The following is a 7,169-nucleotide window of genomic DNA, read 5'->3' as shown; positions in this document are numbered from 1 at the left end:
GTAATGAGATAGAAAAGCTAAAGACTAATGAAGATAAACTGAAGTCTATAGCTACAAATCAGCTAACTCAGCAGTGTGCAGAGTTATGTCGATCGGAAGACATTAAAGTTTCAGAGCTAGAAGGAGACGTTGGGACACTCCATAAAACCCATAACATTTATCAATCTACTTCTGCAGGTACAAGCAAAGGAGTTAATCGACCAAGATACCAGAATATGAATAAGAATAAAATATTTGAAAAACCATTTACACCAAAAATACAAAAAAACCACTTGTTCGTACCCCCACAAGTTAGCACATACCGAGATAGCCTAAACCAAGATAAAAAAATTTACAACTACACCGTCCAGAAATACATAGAAAATATATACAGAGTACAAACTTTTCTAAACCATAACCCCAGAGCTACAAACATCAAAGAACCATCGAAGTAGAGCTTATCTATGAACGGAAGTTAATAGCTCCGTTTCTTCTAGTCTTGAACCAAAGTAGACAATAATAGAGTTACTGAGAACATGTAATTCCTATTATCTGTTTCTTTTCCTATTCATTTTGTCCTATTGCAACTCCAACTCAAATTCTTTATTTCGTAAAATGATTCTGCAAATTTTGTAGTTGAGAGGTTAGTGTTGGAAATAAGATATCTTTGTTTCTACCACCATGATAAAAGCTGTTGAAGTTTTAAGTCTTGTAAAGTGCAAGTGGTTGTCATACACAACCCCGAACCCCTAAGATAACGAGGAATTTAAACGAGAATAGTTCAAGTACTTCCTTTGAAGGACTGGAATGGTTCAACAAGCATATCAGGGAGCTTTGCTATTAACTTGATGCGATTTCATTATTTCTGTCTTTCACTATCATATACAGCAGACAGAAAAATAAAACTTGCACAGACTGTATTGAGCTTCATTTCCAAATGGATAGGATGTTAGTTATAAGTGGAACTGAGGTGTATCTGTTATGCAAAATGAAATGGAGGTGCTTCTTTGAATGAAGCGTAACATTTAAAAATGGGTTGCCAGGGAGTTATCATGTTCAACACAATGCACTTGTATCAACCATGTAACAATAAACTGAAGCATGGGAACAGACAAGTGTGGGAATTAAATGCAACTTCTTAGATATTTGTATTCTGATTACTGGTAAATAATTCTTGCAGTTCCTCTGTTGTCACTTAAGAGCAAGACAACTGAAAAACAAAATGTATCAAATTTTATGAATACAGTTGTTTCTTACTATTATTTAGGTAAGGTGTCCTTTTATCCGCTATGAGGCTGATATAATGACAATATCATGCTAGTATGACAAACCTCTCTTACCCCCCAAAGAAGCCACCACTGATTGGTGTGTAGTCATTAATGCATAGTACAACGTGAACCAAATTGGTGTTTCAATTCCTACTACCAAGGGCATACTCGTCACTTATAGTCAAGTATCAGATGAGTCGGATCTTTTTAAGTAAAGATTCCACTATAGCCTCATCAGTTGTTTTATTTATTTCATAAAAAAAAAAAAAGGCAAAGACATTGTAGTCTTTTTTTCTTTTGTTTTAGTTCCCTTTCATCCCTAAGAGAACGTTTTTTATCTTTTCCAATTTTCTTCATTGGCACCAACCACAAATAAACGCCAATTTTTGCTCATTTTGTTGAAAGCTGCATAGTACCAGAAGCAAGAAAATCAAAGGGGGGTAAAAAGGTGCAGAACTCAACATTGATATGAACTTTGAATTTGGACAAATACACCAATATACATGTTAAGGGTGGCAAATGGGCGGGTTGGATTGAATTATTTGGGCGGTCAAATGGGTTAAAGCAACAAATGAGTCATTGTCCCACCCACCCAATATATAGATGGGCTAAGATAGGTTGGGCCAGGATGGGCTAAACAATCGGTTATAACCCAATCCGTTCAATTTAACCCATCATTGAACAAGTTACTATTCTAGTAGCAATTTAAATTGGAATAATATTTTTTTTTTATATTTATATTATTATATTATTGTTTTCACGTAAAAATAACATATGAAAACTAAAAAAATTTAATAAAACCATTTCTATATATATTTAACACAAAACAATGATAGCGAAAAAGATAAGAGAGGTGGAAAAAAATATATATATAATATTTTATAAAATAAATTTTAAAGATTTATTTTTTTGGTGGGCGGGGGGACTAAAAAAATTTAATAAAAGCATTTGTATATATATTTAACACAAAACAAAGATAACGAATAAGATAAGAGAGGTGGAAAAAGAAAAAAATATAATATTTTTATAAAATAAATTTTAAAGATTTTAAATTTTTTTTTCTTTGGGGGGAGGGTAGGGTAGGGGGTGGGGTAAGAAAAAGTTTATTTTTTAGGGGGATGGGAGTAGGGGGTCATATTTATGGAGCTGAGGGTAAGGGGATCGTGTAAGAATCTATTTTTATTAAAATCATTTTATTTTTAGGAAGGTCGGGGGTAGGGGTTGGTTGGGGTAAAAAACAACTTTGACTTTTCATTTTTTTTTTTTTTGGAAAAATAAGTTTTTTTTAGGGGGTAAGGGGTGGGGCTGGTAGGGATCGGAGTAGGGAGGTGGGGGTCGGGGTAGTGTGATGGTGTAAGAAAAAAAATCATTTTTCTTCATTCAAAAATTGATTTATTACTACAATTATTTTAAGATGAAAAAAAAAATATAATTGAAACAACTAAAAATATTAAAAGTGAAATTATAAATACTAAGATTAAATGTCTTTATGGGTCAAAGTTGAGCATTATTATTAGCTCATTTGGATTGATGATTTATGATGGATTCACTTGGGCTAGCCTAAATCAATCCATTTTTAAAAGTATAAATAACATAAATATCAACCTTTTTGAAACTAATTATATTCTCTCCCATTTTTTAATTACTTTACTTTCTCTCCCTATTAATATAGATAACATAATCAACATATACATAACATTTTGTGTATATATTGAAATTTTTGTAATATGTTTAAAGAATTGAAATTTTTTGTAACATTGAAAATATAAATTATGTATTTATATAATTTTTAATTTTTAAAATCATTCTAATCCAACCCATTAAAACATGGACGGATTAAACAAGTTAAATGAGTTTGGGCTAATATTGCGTTCCGATAGTATCTCTGTTTTCCTTTCATTACCAAAACACGTTTAGGCCATTGGAATTGGTGTGTTGCTATTGGTACAATGCAGATGTTCCGTTGGAGTACTCTTCAAATCCCAGCATTCAATTTATCTGACTCCTATCTCCTTTTCTTGCCAACTGCCTGCGAGGACCGACCCGCTTAACCTACTAGCGCTCTGTTCAATTTTATTTGTCTGCCCGAAAATTGAATACCAGATCTAAATATGGGTGTATATTTAATCCCAATAAAAAATATTTTTAAAAAATAACCTTACTTACTTTTTATGTATAGTACAAGCATCATTTTACCCCTCTATACCTTAAATATATTTTTTAAACTTTTCATACTTATTTGTCTTTCAAAATTTATTTTTTATTATTTTTAGTTTTTCATTTTTTTTTAATTTTATTATTCTATCTTTTTATTATTTTCACTTTTTTATTTTTTTGTTTAATTTTATTATTCTACTTTTTATTATTTTTACTTTTTATTTTTCCTTTAATTTTATTTTCATGTTTTAGTTTATTTGTCTCAACCTTTATTCTTTTTCTCTTTTTTTGTTTTTTCAAGCATTATTTTTTTTTAATTCATTTGTCTTTAACCTTTATTTTTCTTTTATTTTTTGTTTTTATCAGTCTCTTTTTTCCCCTCATTTTTCTCAAACTTTATTTTTATATTTTCCTCTCATTTTTTATTTTCTCAATTTTTTTAATTCTTCCCTTTTTTCTTGAACGTTATTTTTTCTTGCCTTTTGTTTTCCTCACTTTTTTTTATTTTTCAATTCTGTTTGATCGGTTTTTTCTTCTTGCAGTTCTCTTTTTTTTCCATCATTTTTCTCACTTTATTTTTATTTTTCTCAATTTTTTTAATTTTTTTCTTTTTTCTTGATCTTTATTTTTTTCTTTCCTTTTTTTTCTCAATCTTTTTATTATTTCTCTATTTTGTTTCATTTTTTTTCTTTTTTCTCAACTTCTATTATATTTTGCTAATAATAAATAAAAAAATTAGATAATCCGCAAAGGTATCTTCATATTTTGACATTAAAGCAAATTTAAGGGCATGAATTGTTGTTATGAAATTCTTTAAAATTTTTTGAGATAAGTCGTGTCTCTAAGACGAGAGTTGTAGAATATCTCATAAATAAAGTCATAATGTGATAGCATCAACTCTTGCCAGTGGGGCATAGTTTATTATTTGAAAGTACTTGAGCTAAGCCTTGCCTCTAAGGCAAGAGTTGTAGAACATTCCATAAATGAAGACATAACATGGCAGTGTCAACTCTTACCCGTGGGGCATAATTTGTAGTTTGAAACTCTTTGAGCTAAGTCTTGTCTCTAAGGCAAGAGATGTAGAACATCTCATAAATGAAGACATAACATGGTAGTGTCAACTCTTGCCCGTGGGGCATAATTTGTAGTTTGAAACTTGAAAGTCCTTCAGTTAAGTCTTGCCTCTAAGGTAATAGTTATAGAACATCTCATAAATGAAAACATAATATGGTAGAGTCAACTCTTGTCTGTGGGGCATAATTTATAGTTTGAAAGTCCTTGAGCTAATTAAGTCTTGCCTCTAAGACAAGAGTTATAGAACATCTCATAAATAAAAACATAACGTAGTAGAGTCAACTCTTGCTCGTGGGGCATAATTTGTAGTTTGAAAGTCTTTAAGCTAAGTCTTGCCTCTAAGGCAATAGATGTAAAACATCTTATAAATGAAAACATAACGTGGTAGAGTCAACTCTTGTCCATGGGGCATAATTTGTAATTTGAAAGTCCTTGAGCTAATTAAGTCTTGCCTCTAAGGCAATAGTTGTAAAACATTTCATAAATGAAAAAATAACGTGGTAAAGTCAACTCTTACTCTTGGGGCATAATTTGTAGTTTGAAATTCCTTGAGCCAAGTCCTGCCTCTAAGGCAATAGTTGTAGAACATCTCATAAATGAAAATATAACGTGGTAGAGTTAACTTTTTCCCGTAGGGCATAATTTATAGTTTGAAAGTCCTTGAGTCAAGTCTTGCCTCTAAGGCAAGAGTTGTAGAACATCTCATAAATGAAAACACAATGTGTTAAAGTCAACTCTTGTCCGTGGGAGCTAAGTCTTGCCTTTAACGCAATAGTTGAAGAACATCTCATAAATAAAAATATAACGTGGTAAAGTCAACTCCTGCCTGTAGAGCATAATTTATTGTTTGAAAGTCCTTGAGCTACGTTCTTTCTCTAAGGCAATTGTTGGAGAACATCCCATAAATGAAAACATAACGTGGTAGAGTTAACTCTTGCCCACAGGGCATAATTTGTTGTTTGAAAGTCCCTGAGCTAAGTATTGCTTCTAAGACTATAGTTGTAGAACATCTCATAAATCAAAATACAATGTGGTAGTGTCTACTCATACCCATGAAACATAACTTGTTGTTTGAAAGCCCTTGAGCTAAGTCTCTCCTCTAAGGCAATAGTTGTAGAACATCTCATAAATGAAAACATAATGTGGTAGAGTCAACTCTTGCTCGTAAGTGTAATTTGTTGTTTGAAAGTCCCTGAGCTAAGTCTTTCCTCTAAGATAAGAGTTATAAATTATCTCATAAATCAAAATACAATGTGATAGTGTCGACTCTTACCCATGAAACATAACTTGTTGTTTGAAAGTCATAAGTCTTGCCTCTACAATATAGTAGTGCAACTCTTGCCCATGAAACGTAGCTTATTGTTCGAAAGTTGTAAGTCTTGCCTTTATAATGTGATAGTGTCAACTCTTTCTCATAAGATGTAACTTGAATGGAAGAAATCGAAGAAAAGAATAAAAATAATAAAAATTGCGGATGAAGAAAATGAAGAAAAATATTAAAAAAAAATCAAAGAAAATGTAGAAGTTGAGAGAGAATTAAAAAAAAAGGTTGATAAAAATAAAAAAAAAGATTACATAAAAATAAAGGTCGAGAAATATTTAAAAAGAAAAAAATATATATATTTTTTTTTTAATAAAAGTAGACGTTGAAAGGTGTAATGAAAAAAAAGTAAGGGTTGAGAAAAAACTAAAAAGAACAAAAAAAAAAGAGGAAAGAAAAAATAAAAAATAAAAAAAATGTAAAAGAAAAAAAAAAGAAGTTGAGAGGAAAAAAGTAAGGGTTGAGAAAATTAAAAATAAAAAGAGAAAAGAAAAAATAAAATTAAAGTAAAATTAAAAAGAGAAAAAAATTATAAAGTTGAAAGATATAAATATAGAGTTGTTATCTATTATGAAGATCATTTATATAATTTACTTCAATGATCAGAGACAATTTTATCCAAAAGAATATTAGTTAATAGGTAAAGACTATTTTAAGAAAACTTTTTTATTTGAGCTAAAATTTGAAAGTCACTCCAATTTGGATCTATTTTTTCAATTCACCCTCTGTCTGCGGTATTAAAAATATATTTCACTTTTACTTGTCAATATTTGCATGCAAGAGGACTTTCAGTATTAATTAATTTGATAGTACTATGATATACTAATTATTATTTCTTAGGAAATGTACAAATTTAAAGTGAACAAGTAAAAATAATAAATAAAGTAAACTTAAAGAGAACAAGTTCCTGTATCGCCTTTAATTCAGTAAACTTATTCTGATCAAAATTCTGAATCTGGCTTCTTTTGTTCTCATCTAGTGCCACTTCCTCCGTCCACTATATTAAGATAAATGTCTGCTTTGACATATTAAAGTTTAAAAAATTAGTAGATAATTTATTATTTAGTTTTTAATTTATTTTTATTTTTAAATGTAGTAGCTTTTAATGTATTTTGTAAGATATTAAATTTATTATATTTAATTAATAATATAATAATATTGTCATTCTTAAAAGAGGTGTCAATTTAATAGTTCTTCTATTCACTTTTACTTGTCACAATTTATCTTGCACACTTATTAAGAAAAATAATTAATAACATGACTATTTTACTATAGTATTCCTATTAATGATGTTTAATTTGGAGAAAAAATAATTAATGCTAAGGATAAAATAAGAAAAAAATTATCTTTTCTTGATATGTCAAAAATGA

Source organism: Capsicum annuum, chromosome 9, assembly GCF_002878395.1.
Source record: "Capsicum annuum cultivar UCD-10X-F1 chromosome 9, UCD10Xv1.1, whole genome shotgun sequence".
Lineage (NCBI taxonomy): Eukaryota > Viridiplantae > Streptophyta > Magnoliopsida > Solanales > Solanaceae > Capsicum > Capsicum annuum.
The sequence above is the reverse complement of the archived record's forward strand: the minus strand, read 5'-3'. Positions refer to the sequence as shown.